Source organism: Trematomus bernacchii, unplaced genomic scaffold (genome assembly GCF_902827165.1).
Source record: "Trematomus bernacchii unplaced genomic scaffold, fTreBer1.1, whole genome shotgun sequence".
Lineage (NCBI taxonomy): Eukaryota > Metazoa > Chordata > Actinopteri > Perciformes > Nototheniidae > Trematomus > Trematomus bernacchii.
The window spans coordinates 80,635-94,385 of NW_022987518.1; the positions used below are offsets into that span (position 1 = coordinate 80,635).

At 40.1% G+C, this 13,751-nt stretch overlaps 1 pseudogene; it reads right to left on the bottom strand.

The window, feature by feature from the left end:
• LOC117471605 overlaps positions 1–13,751 on the bottom strand; it is a 195,317-nt pseudogene that overhangs the window by 78,922 nt on the left and 102,644 nt on the right.

Below are 13,751 nucleotides of genomic sequence, written 5' to 3' on the forward strand. Positions count from 1 at the left end.
GGGGTCCTGAGTCCTGCCAGAAGACAAGGAAACTGCCGGGGTGCCGTACGTGAGAAAGACCTGCTCGCTGCACCATAAAGACCACATGCTAGCAGTGAGTCACCAGAGGAGCTACAGGGTCCAACACAAGGGGGGGGGGGGGATCGAAGGGAGTGAGGACTGAGAGGAAAGAAGGAGGTTCTCAGTTTGGTAAATTCCAGTCATACCATCCAACAAAGTGCCTTTAAGTGCCGAATGCTGAGTGCTGCGTCCAAAGTATATATATTTGACTATTTGTAGACTTTTTAGAGATCCACAACATGATCAACTGTTGAAAAATAATCAGCTGAGGAAGAACTGAGAGGAAGGAATACGCATAGTAGGAGAAGGAAGTGTATGTGCATGTGAATTAGTGTGTAGGAATAATTGAAAACATGAAAGAAGGTCCAACAAGGGGGGATCGAAGGGAGTGAGGACTGAGAGGAAAGAGAGTGCATGAGAAGGAGGTTCTCAGTTTGGTAAATTGACTTATATAACGCTTTTCCAATCTGTTTTTACCACAAGACTCTGCGCAAAACCGTGATTTGAGTAAAGAGAAAATTGTGTATCATGTAAAGGCAGCATTACATTTAAGTGCCTTTCCCAAAGATACATCTACAAAGGTCCCGGGGAAAATATCAGCCATATTTGGACTTTTTACAGACCAAAAACATGATTGATTATTCGACAAAATAATCAGCAGAGGAAGGAATACGCAGAGCAGGAGCAGGAAGTGTGCGTGAATGTGAATATGTTTGTAGGAATAAATGAAATAATGAACGCACTTTACAGAATCTAAATCTCTGTTTAATCTACTTTGAGGTCCTATAAGTGTATGAATATTTGTTGACATCTGTAAATGTAACACACCTCCCACAAAGGCCAAAAAAAGAGACTTTAGAGATACATGATCTAGTAAGGTTAGACTGAAGTTTGCACACATCACATTACATTACATGTCACTTGTCAGACGCTTTTATCCAAAGCGACTTACATACTCAATACTGTGGGCAATCCCCACAGGAGCAATTTGGGGTGAAGTGTCACACAACGACATGCTGACTGCAGTGGGGTTTGAACCTGTGAACCCTTTGATCAGAACATATACGCACAACCCGCTGCGCCACACGCCTCCACACCAGTCACACTAATTAAACACAGTATTTTAATCCCAGGTCACAAACAGTGCGTCAAGGGTTTTGAAAATAATGTTTTCAGTGATTGTAATGTTTTGTTAAATATCTGTTTCCTTGTGTCTTGTCTTAATATGTGTCCGTGTTGATGTTGCAAATCGAGCTTCTGTGATGCATTCGCTTCAGACTGGATATGACTTAGATTTGGTGTCATCGTGGCCATGATAAAAAGAAGGAGAAGCAAGAAACTACCAAAGCTCGTGTTTCCTTACTAGTGATCCTTACATTTTGTGCGCTGCTACTTCCCACTTCTATAGTCAGTCCGTTCTTGTGGGGGTGATACCGTATATAAAACATGTATGGCTGTGAGCAGGTGTGTAGGTTTTGGTCACGCATGTTTATAAGTGCTTCTCCACAGCAGAGATGTATGCATGTAGAGCCTCTGATCAAATATACATGATCCTGTGTAACTAAGTAAACTTTATTTATAGGGCACTTTAAAACAGATTAGTAACAAAGTGCTTCCTGGGAAGACAAAAACAATCGTCAGCCACGCAGTAATGAAGCTGTAACGCTCATTGAAGGTCAAATAGTAAGACATATAAAGGTTAAAGCCCAGAAATTGTTTTGGGTCCAGCTGTGGTAACATTTATGTAGTAAGGGGAGCTGAAGTCAGCTTTTTATATTAGCTATCTAGAATATGTTATGGTGTTTATATAATATTTTTCATTTTATTTCTAATTGTTAATTGTCTTTTCCACTTTTTTAAGTTTTTTAAGTATTTGTATTTTAATGTCTGAACACACTTCTGCTTCTGTAACGACAGAATTTCCCACATTGGGATCAATAAAGTATCTATCTATCTATAAAAAGATCAATACAAAGTAATGGTTAATGACCGCATTAATTGGTTAAGGAGGCTGCATTATTTGTTCAAATTAAAACTTGAGTAATAGCAATAAAATCTTACGGTTACAACCAAATTAAGCCCATTGAGAGCTGTCATTAGAAACTGAGAAGTCACACAACGCTTTTATTATATTTTTAATTTATATTTTCTACTCTTTAGTTCTGTTTTATTTCCATTTTTGAAATGTTTATATTATATAATTGTATATTGTCTACTCTTTTGAATTTCCTAATTTCCTGTTTATAAAAACATTCATACAAAACTTCACATACCACCAAATAGAGTTATTACCTTTAAGATAAAACAAAAAAAGACGACGATTGAAAATGTTTTTGGGGGGGGATTTAAAGTGTTTGGCAACATTTTGCTTAATAATCTGAGGAGTAATAATATCAAAGACATCACAGATACATGTGTGTATGAGTATTTGATTTAGTACACTTGTGAGGACCAAGTATTGACAGACAACCCTAACCCTCCTAATGGCCTATACTTCATAATGTGTGTGTGTGTGTGTGTGTGTGTGTGTGTGTGTGTGTGTGTGTGTTTGTGAGTGTGAGAGAGTGTGTGTGTGTTACATGCATGTGTATGTTTGTTTTAGTGCACTTATGAGGACCAAATATGGACAGACAACCCTAACCCTCCTAATGGCCTATACTTCATAATGTGTGTGTGTGTGTGTGTGTGTGTGAGATAGTGGGTGTGTGTTAATTGTGTGTGTGTGTTTGTTTTAGTGCACTTGTGAGGACCAATTATGGACAGGCAACCCTAACCCTCCTAACGGCCTATACTTCATACTGTGTACTGTGTGTTTGTGTGAAAGTATGTGTGAGTGTGGGTATGTGTTTGAATGTTTGTTTTAGTGCACTTGTGAGGACCAATTATTGACAGACAACCCTAACCCTCCTAACAGCCTATACTTCATATATTGCAGTGTGTGAGTGTGAGTTTGAGTGTGAGTGGGTGTGAGTGTGTGTGCGTGTTACCTGCAGTATTTTGCATCGATCCGACGTGCAGTCGATGTTCTCACACGGTTGGTACATCCCCAGGGTCACGCAGTTCAACAAGATCACCATCATGCTGACTCTCTCGAACCACGTGGAGACAGACAGTTAAGGAGAACAGCTGGGAGAGAACAGGATATCATCTGAGAAGACAGAGTACCGGTGACTATTCATTTGTTCATTTCTTACTTTGTTAATTCCTGATCATCTCAGTGATGAATGATGAGAGATAGATGGTTCTGTGCTCATGTTTACATTCAATAATGATGACACAAAGTGGTGAGGATGAACAAAAACACATCTACTCAGGAACTGAATAAAGCAGATAATAAGTACAGGAGCCAGAACTAAATATATATATATCTTGTATCATAGTATGTGTAACATTTTAACTGCTGCATATCATCTGAATGTGACACCCCAAAATCGATTACACCCTTTCCAATAGTCTAACATTTATATTGATACTTAAAAACGTTATGACATGCCTAAAGTTATCATTTTTGTAAACCTGCTGCAACTGTAACAGCTTTGGAGCAATACAAGTGAACCCCTTCAGGATCCAATTCATTCACGTAATGCCATAGTTTTAGAGTCTGCTGTTCAGTTTTAGGGCCTGCAATGTTTTTATTTTTTGGACCAGTAGCCTACTGTCACAATCAGGCTGCTAAATATTAGTTATCATGGATGTGTTGTTTGTAGTGTTAATTTCGTCAACTATTTTTTTATTTAGTTTTAGTCTTAGTCCTGTGTGAAATGTCCTTTTTAGTTTTACTCATGTTTAGTCACCTTCATCCTGTTTTTATTTAGTCAAGTTTTAGTCGACTAAAAGTCTGAGCATTTTAGTCTTATTTTAGTCAATGAAAACTAATTATTTTAGTCTACTTTTTGTCAGTCTGTACACAACTCGTCACTCACTCGCACTGACGGGGGACGGGGGGGGGGGGGTATTCGGTTAACGCGACCACTGCTCCCAAGCCCTGTTGTTGCCATTTTATTTTCTGTTAAATAAGGTTAGTTAGACCATGAGTTAGACCCGAGTCTTCCTGACAGTTCAGTTGACGAACATATTTCGTCATAGTTTTAGTCAACGAAATTAACATTAGTTGTTTGCAGCAGCAAAAATAATACACATAGATTGTCTGTTGATTGTGTATATAGGATATACATATTTTATACATATTTTTATAGATATCTGTATATTGTATATTTGTATTTTTGTATTCGGGATTGTTGGAAACGTCATTTCGATCTCACAGATTGACATGACTTTGATAAAGTGCAAAGGTTACAACGTCTACACTATTAAACCAGCTGTCAATATTAACTTTATTACTCCCTTGACACAGTACAGAATATTTTTACAGAATTGAATTCGAAATTCTGCATTTTCATGTGCATTGTAAAGTGGAAACGTTGAAAGAAATCTTGATATATATCGCAAAAAAGCTAAGAGATGTCCCGCCCCTTAGCCTATCACGTACAATATGTTGGAGCGCTAGCCAATAGGAACAGCAGTGTTACATAGTGATGTCACTATGTTCAGGAAGTAAACAAAAGGAGTCCAATGGAGGCATTTCAGGGGGGGGGAGAAACTGACAGGGATTTTAGCCTTTGCAGACCGTTTACATGCACTAACACCAATAGAACACACTACAGGAGAGGGAAAACCCCCAACAGTTGAAAGGGTCTCTTTAAAAAGCTTGAAAGACTCACTAAATACCGCCAATAATTGCTTATCTCAGTAATCACACAATGGTGGATCAAAACACGCATTTATTCACAGTTTCTTTCGGTGATTTTCTGAAATATTTGGTTAAAATGTGTCATTCATTTGGATGGAAACCTGGCTAGTGTGTGCTTGAGCGTGTCACTAAAACCTTTTTTGTTCAGAGTTACCTGTAAGGCAGATCCTATTTAACTATTTTACTCTTGCAGAACAAATATCTATCTGCAGTAGGGCTGTGCAATTATGGCAAAAATCATAATCACGATTATTTGGGTGAATAATTGATCACGATTATTAAATACGATTATTCATTGACTTTGAAAAAATCCATTTATTGAACTTTAAAACAAATACAAATAATAATTTGAACAGTATCTTTTTAACTGTTGATTACCCTGAACGTATCATTCAACTGAAAAACCAATACAAAAATAAATAAAATAAATGATACATTTAAATAAATAATATCAAAATAATAAATACCAATAAACAAGATCAACAAATATTTTGGAGCGCACTTCCCCAAGCTACTAAACATATATAAATATGATAAATACAAATAAATGAGACCAAAATTAATTAGATCAAGTATGTTCTAGTGCACAGTCACAACCTAGCAAAGCTAAATAATTGTTTTTTTCGATTATGTTGTTTTCGTAATTGTGGCAGGCCAAAATCGTAATTGCGATTAAAATACGATTAATTGCACAGCCCTAATCTGCAGTGATGTTTGGAGAGCGCCTCACCAGGAACAACACTTTAGAGGAAAGGTTAACGGAGCGAGCAGAACATGCAGAAAGAGAACGGCGACAGAAACAAAGCAGCAGAGTGTGACGGAGGGATTCAGTGTGCATCTCTCTGTGTGTTTAGGGAGTGAGCGCTCTGCTCGGTTAACAGGCGTGAGAAGGAGGATGTTCTGTAATAGCCCTGGAGGTAAAATCCCTCCCCGAGGCTATACAGCAGAGGATTCTGAAACGCTCCCCCGGCAAATACAACACACAGCTACAGGATGAGGGTACGATGTGGGGACCGGCTTTTTCTCTTCTGCAGGTTTTCTAACGAACATAATTCCCTGAAAAGATACCCAACATGTTTCTCTTAGTCTTGCATGAACCTTCAAAGAAAGACGTGCACTCCTGTTGATATCAGAGCGGGTATAAAGATAGGCTGTGAGTGGGCAGAGCACAAGGCCTCACACACACATGCACACACACTCCCACTCGTTAACACATGAGCTGGAGAGTACACATAAGCAGATGAAACATGTTTTTAAACAGTATTTTATTCCACTGTTGTTTAATTCTACTTTTTCTTAATAAATGGTTTTACATAGTTTACTTAGCCTCTTCTGAAAGGGCAGGTCCATTGAGACCAAACCCTCAAAAGTGTGGCCGACGTTGGAGCAAATGTGTCTAGTGGCCAAGCGGTGATACTACAACTTCCGTGTCAGTCTGTGACGTCATTGGGCCCAAAAATACTCTTTCCCATTGACTTACATCTTACATTTTTTGCTGAATAAACTACCCAGTACGAACACTTTTATAGCAATTTTTTGAAATCATAAGGGTCCAAAAGTATTGTATGTTGCATTGTTGTCGAAGCCTTGGACTTAACTCTGTAGCCGTTGTGCATATGACGATAAAGCCTTTGGATCCTTTCATTCTTGAATCCTTTAAAAACAGAAATGCTCATTCACACGTTTGCATTAAGTCTTGAATTAAATCAATGTGTGTCAGCTGTTGTGAACCATTTAAAGAGAATTATTCAGCGCTGCAGGGAGGCCTGTTTGATAGTGATGTCCTGCAGGCTATTAGCTGTAAAGCAGACATTTGAAAGGTAAAGAGGAAAGATTTGTCAACGTTGGTCCAACCCCACCGACTATACCGCCAAACTAACATCACACACTGCGATTAATTCACCGTAGGATCCTTTTTTAATTGGGTCATATCTTTCATTGCTTCAAAAAGGCTGAAATGGCTTTCAGATGATGGCTTGTAAATACACAGCGGGGGGTAAACAAGACATTCAAACATAATCAAATGCACACCTACACTATATATGTGCTCCTCCCAGTGGCGGTTGGACGATGTGGGCCGGTTGGATAGGTCACTAGCACCCCACCCCCCCCGTTGACAATTTACTAGCGGTAATTACTTGCGGCACCGAAGTGGGCCGGTCGAGAGTCCCGGGCTCCTCCCACTACAATATTGAACTAACTTATATGTAAATGACAGAAACTGTAGAAAATGTTTATAAAAACATCTCAGACATCAGCTATTTATAAGAAGTGAATTAGCATGATAATGGTGAGGCTAGGCTGTACGACAATTAATTTGTTTTGTGTTAAATGGTGGAAAATGTGTGTTAAAAACAAAAGAGATGACCTTTGAAAATATTTAAAACAAAGCAAGTCAACCGTCATCGAACCACAGCTGCTCTTGCCATTTTTTTAATTAAAATTGTTGACGTTGCCATCTCGGTTTTTCCAGGCTAATTATAACTAAATGCTATACATAAACCATCTATAAGGGGACTGAAATAAAGGTGACACACCGGTTCAGGAAGTACAAGCAATTAAAAAACCATTAATACATCAGAAACATCAGTAAAAAGAAAAAACAACAAAAACTGATTCTGTTTGACTTAAAAATCTGAGAGCAACTGGTGCGTGACTTGTTTGAAGTCTTAACTTGGACAAACTATAGTGAGACATCCTCTTAAAACTGATAAGAAAATAGTGAGGGATCCTAATGAAATATGTTTGGATATACTTGTAAAAAAGAGGAAATGAGAAATAACGGTTTAGCTAGATTTAAGGTCTATAGTTGTTTCTGCATGAACTAAAAACGGCTCTGTTTGATTCACATTCACATGTTTTCCATGTTTCTTGTACAATACAAGTCTTATTAAGATATTAAAATACAGCGATTTCATACGTTTTGTCTTGATTTAAACATTTAAACATGATAAACATGTATCTTAGTGCTTATTTCAACGTACCAAAATTACTTCGAAATCCACATACTCTGACTCATATTCATTGCAAAGGCAGGCTAACAAACCTCACCAACCGTCCACAGTGCGTGAGGACAAGGGAGTGTCAATCAGACGCCATCCTCAGCAGTACGGGGGCCCCCCAGGGGACGGTGCTGGCTCTTCACCCTCTACACTGCAGACTTCACCCAAAACACTGCAACCTGTCACCTGCAGAAGTTCTCTGACGACTCTGCCATCGTTGGCCTCATCTCCAACGAGGACGACAGGGAGTACAGGGAGCTGACGCAGGACTTCACCCTCTGGTGCCAGAGGAACCATCTCCAGCTCCACGCAGCGAAGACCAAGGAGCTGCTGGTGGATTTCAGACGGCGCCAACACTCCCCCCCGACACCAGTGAACATCCAGGGAGCGGACATTGAGATTGTGGAATCTTACAAATACCTGGGCGTTCATCTGAACAATAAACTGGACTGGACTGATAATTCTGCTGCTCTGTACAAGAAGGGACAGAGCAGACTCTTTCTGCTGAGGAGACCGAGGTCTTTCGGGGGTGCAGGGGGCACTCCAGCCATTTTCTATAGTGTGGCCTGCTGGGGCAGCAACATCTCGGCTGCTGACAGGAAGAGACTGAACAGACTGGTAAGGAAGGCCAGCTCTGTCCTGGGCAGTCCTCTGGACACTGTGGAGGTGGTGGGAGACAGGAGAATGGCAGCCAAGCTGTCCTCCCTGCTGGACAATGTGTCCCACCCCCTCCAGGACACCCTGTCCTCACTGTGCAGCTCCTTCAGCGACAGGCTGCTGCCCCCCTGCTGTCTCACAGAGAGATACCGCAGGTCCTTCCTTCCTGCAGCGGTCAGACTGTACAACCAGCACAGCCCCTAGTAGACCCCCCCCCCCACACACACACACCACGACTCAGACTATAACACCCCTTGCTGTTAAATACCATCCAACTATGTGCAATATGTGCAATATATATATATATATGCCGTTAAAACTGTGCTATATATACCTGGCTGCTAAATCCTAAGAACTGTTACAGGATGTGTATTATGAAAATTATGTAACTTTTTATTTTTTATTATATCTTTTAATATATCATAACTTAGTACTTTTGAATGTAACATATGTAACATTAAGCTGTCTGTGGCTCTTTTTTGCTGTAACTACGTGACTTTCCCCTCTGTGGGACTAATAAAGGTATTCTGATTCTGATTCTGATTCTGATTCTGATTCTGATTCTGATTCTGATTCTGATTCTGATTCTGATTCTGATTCTGATTCTGATTCTGACAAACAGATTTCTTCAGTGATAGTCTGTGCTTCCTAATGAGGACAGAAATCATCCTCAGGTGTCACCGAGTCCCTCAAGCCGAACACAGCACCAAATAAATTGCAAATACATCCTTTAATGTGAATATCGAATATATTATATTATAGCATGGCTGTGAAAAACTGCAGGTCAGCGCTTCCTTATCCCTCCAGTGCGAGTAATGATGACAGCCTTTGGGCTAATGCTTTAAGGATTATCTCAGGGTTATTGCCACTGCCAAATGCATTCTTTGAAAATGGCATCTTTGAGCTTGTTAAATCCTGAGGTTGTGCACAGAAAATAGGATAATTCAAGGCACTGAAATCGAAGGCAGCAACATAGGGTCAAGGAAAAGTTTTTAAAAAGGGACATTATTATGCTTTTTCGGGTTTTCCCTTTCCTGTAGTTTGTTAAATAGAGAACTCTCTGCTCCATAGCTTCTCTTGAATAACTGGACTTAAACTCACACTGTACATTTTACATTTATATTTAATTTAATATTCCATTCCTTACACACTTGTATATATAATATCTTACTTTATTACATTACATTACATGACATGTCACTTGTTAGACGCTTTTATCCAAAGCGACTTACATACCCAATTCTGTGGGCAATCCCCACAGGAGCAATTTGGGGTGAAGTGTCTCAGGGACACAACGACATGCTGACTGCAGTGGGGTTTGAACCTGTGCTCCCTGATCCACTGCGCCACACGCCTCCCTTTATATGGTGTTTACTGTAAGTTGGTATTTCAAAATGTATTTTTTCTACTTTTTTTAATGCTATTTTATTTCGGTTTGAGATGCTTACATGTTGAATTGTTTATTTGTAGTATTTTAATTTCTCTAATGTAAAATGCCTTGTCTTGTTCTGCTGCTGCAACGCAAACATTTCCCAAATTGGGATCAATAAAGTATCTATCTATCTATAAAGAATGATCAATAAAAAGTAATGGTTAATGAGCGCATTAATTGGTTAAGGAGGATGCATTATTTGTTCAAATAAAAACTTGAGTAATAGGGATCAATAAAGTATCTATCTAATAATAGTAATAGCAATAAAATGTAACGTTTACAACCAAATGAAGCTCATTGAGAGCTGTCATTAGAAACGGAGTCGAAACACATCGCCTTTATTCCTAAACCGTGAGTTTCCTAAATGTCTCTTTATTGCATCTCCTCCTTGCACTCTGAATTTAAGGGTTTATTACAATTGTAATAAGGAAAACTGGGTAAATCCATGGATAGATCAATCAAACCTACAACAAACACAACAAACACCTATCTCATGTTATCGTAAATAGGTTTTAGTGCATGTAAATGGTCTGAGAAAGGCAGAAATCCATCTTTTTTGATCATTAAAGCATGGATACATGTCACAGTAGAGCCATACTAATATATACCTGAATATGAACATAATGTCCTCTTTAAAGGAACCAAAATACAAATGTTGTATCAACCAACATACCCCAAAGATATACAGTGACAAACTAAAGAAAAATGCATTGCTTAACATCATTACAATTATTAATTTCAGCCGTTAGACATCTGGTAACCTATCTTCACGTTCAGCTTCTCAAGCACATCTTATACTTGAGTTGCCTCTAACAATGTGCCAGTGTCTGTTTCTCTGAGTCAATTAGTGTCTTTTTTCACACCACAAACACATACTGCATATCAACACCTGGAGATGGAGAATGGAGAGAAATTCAAAGCTCTTTTACAGACGAGATTAACTGAGAAATTGTTTTATTGAACTAGAGTTTCACCCCCCGGAAATTCTCGAACCTTTTTTCCTTTTTTAAAACCAGTGAGTGATTTGAAAGCGAGGAAGTGTTTTTCAGCATGCTCCGCTTCATTCCTGCAGCGCCTGTCACTCAGCGCTGGAACACCTACAGGATTTCAATACGGACCCCCGAGCAGCTCTGTTAAAATAGCTGCGAGTACAGAGTGCCTTTCTCACAAGCTTTCTGATGAGTCTCAGCATATGTTGTGTACTTAGGGTGTTCCCTGCTACATGTATGTATCACTGGTAAGGTAAAACAGCTTTAAAAAGAAAATGTAACCCATGCTGGGACACAGAATACCGCCAATACAATCTGTAGTGCTGAATTATGAGTTGTTTAAGCTAAAACATTCAACAGTTGTGCTATGTGTCTGAACTAATATGCCAGTTTGCTTCTTAAAGACAAAACATTTTAGAAATGCAACCAATCGTTATCTCTATAATTGATTCAGAATTCAATGGAAATTCACAGTTTCAGTTTGGGAACTTGTTCAATTCTAATGTTGAGCACAGAATATAAGATACTAAAAGGTGGTGCAGTAAAGAGACGACTAAACGTCATCACGCCCAGCATTAGCCGCCTTTAGCTTAGCGGTGGTGACGTGAAGTCATGTGACCGTGCTGTAGTTCCTTTATAGCCCAGCATTAGCCGCCTTTAGCTTAGCGGTGGTGACATGAAGTCATGTGACCGTGCTGTAGTTACTTTATAGCCCAACATTAGCCGCCTTTAGCTTAGCGGTGGTGACATGAAGTCATGTGACCGTGCTGTAGTTCCTTTATAGCCCAACATTAGCCGCCTTTAGCTTAGCTGTGGTGACGTGAAGTCATGTGACCGTGCTGTAGTTCCTTTATAGCCCAACATTAGCCGCCTTTTAGCTTAGCGGTGGTGACGTGAAGTCATGTGACCGTGCTGTAGTTCCTTTATAGCCCAACATTAGCCACCTTTAGCTTAGCGGTGGTGACGTGAAGTCATGTGACCGTGCTGTAGTTCCTTTATAGCCCAACATTAGCCGCCTTTAGCTTAGCGGTGGTGACGTGAAGTCATGTGACCGTGCTGTAATTCCTTTATAGCCCAACATTAGCCGCCTTTAGCTTAGCGGTGGTGACGTGAAGTCATGTGACCGTGCTGTAATTCCTTTATAGCCCAACATTAGCCGCCTTTAGCTTAGCGGTGGTGACGTGAAGTCATGTGACCGTGCTGTAGTTCCTTTATAGCTCAACATTAGCCTCCTTTAGCTTAGCGGTGGTGACGTGAAGTCATGTGACCGTGCTGTAGTTCCTATATAGTTAAAGTTTTTGCTTCAGAAATCATGAAGTGGTGTTAATATGTGGAGATTATCCTGCTGAACATAAACATTTGTTATTTTTCATCTGGGGTAATCCCATTGTCTTTTGGTGGAGGGAGCCAGGGAGATGCTAACTTCCTTTTTCATCACTGCAAGGTTTTCGAGTATTTCAAGAGCAAAATTACAAAAGTTGCTCAATCAACACCCCAAACCCCAAATATAGATGTGACAAACTGATACAAAGAGGCATTTCTGAATGCAATGCTTAAAGGGGGGCAGATACAACTAGCATCAGAGACCATTACCCAAAAGATTCCTCTGTGTTGAAAAAGCCTCATCGTGGCGGAGAGCTGGAAAGAGCTCGGAGGCAGCGGGGGCCAAATGAATTCTTAATACCTCCCTGCGTGGCGTCACTCTTTCTAACCTCAACGGCTCTCTGACTCTCTCTCTCCCTCGCCTGTTTTTATTGTTTCCAAAGAGACAAGCGGGAGGCAAATGACCTCCGGTTTCCATGGTGACCAAATCGAAAAATAAAATGTAAGTAAATGGAGAAAAAGAGTGGGGTGAAGGATGGAGAGATACAGAGAGAAAAAGAGGGGGAAGTTGTTTGGTTTTGGGCGATTTCGTTTCCCTCAGTGACGTCCCATCACAGTGAGTTCTTGTTCTTTCAGACACCGTATTTCTGAAAGTATTGCATTATTCCTTCAGCTTTTTTTTAAGTTTTCTGATATATTTGTAGTGAAATAACCATACACAGTAGTAGGGATGTTATTTGTTTCTGCTGTGTTTTTCAAAAGGAAGAATGCCTCCTTTGGATTTCTTGCTGAGCTTGCAACTTTATGCTAGTTGCCTAAAAGTTTAAAGTTGATGTTGTAAACTGTCAGCACATTCTGCACAACATACTGCTTTAGTCTTCATTTTGTATTCTTTCTGTACACATCTATCTCACTTTAAACTGTTCTCACTTCACCTTCTCTCCTTCAGTTACTCTACTACCCTCCCTCTATCCTCTCCATCACTGTAAGATGTTCAGAGAGCCTGGCAGGTCTTTTTCTCTCCTGGAATTTTCCATCAGGGGTTCTTCGATACCGTACAGCTGACTGGATAAAGAGACGATGGAGAGTGTGTGTGTGTGTGTGTGTGTGTGTGTGTGTGTGTGTGTGTGTGTGTGTGTGTGTGTGTGTGTGTGTGTGTGTGTGTGTGTGTGTGTGTGTGTGTGTGTGTGTGTGTGTGTGTGTGTGTGTGTGTGTGTGTGTGCGTGTGTTGGACAGCAGCAAATGTCATGGGATATCACACGGTAATGCTTCACAGCATCTCATGTCAGCTCCTCTTTTCCCTAAGCTGTCAGGTCAGAGAAGCGCACGCACACACACACACACACACACACACACACACACACACACAGACACACACACACACACACACACACACACACACACACACACACACACACACACACACACACACACACACACACTTGAATGGTAAAGGTTATGTGGACAGGTGTCAGGATGGCGCTAACAACAGAAGCTAATATATTCTGATGTTTCATCTTCTCTCTTAATTAGATTGT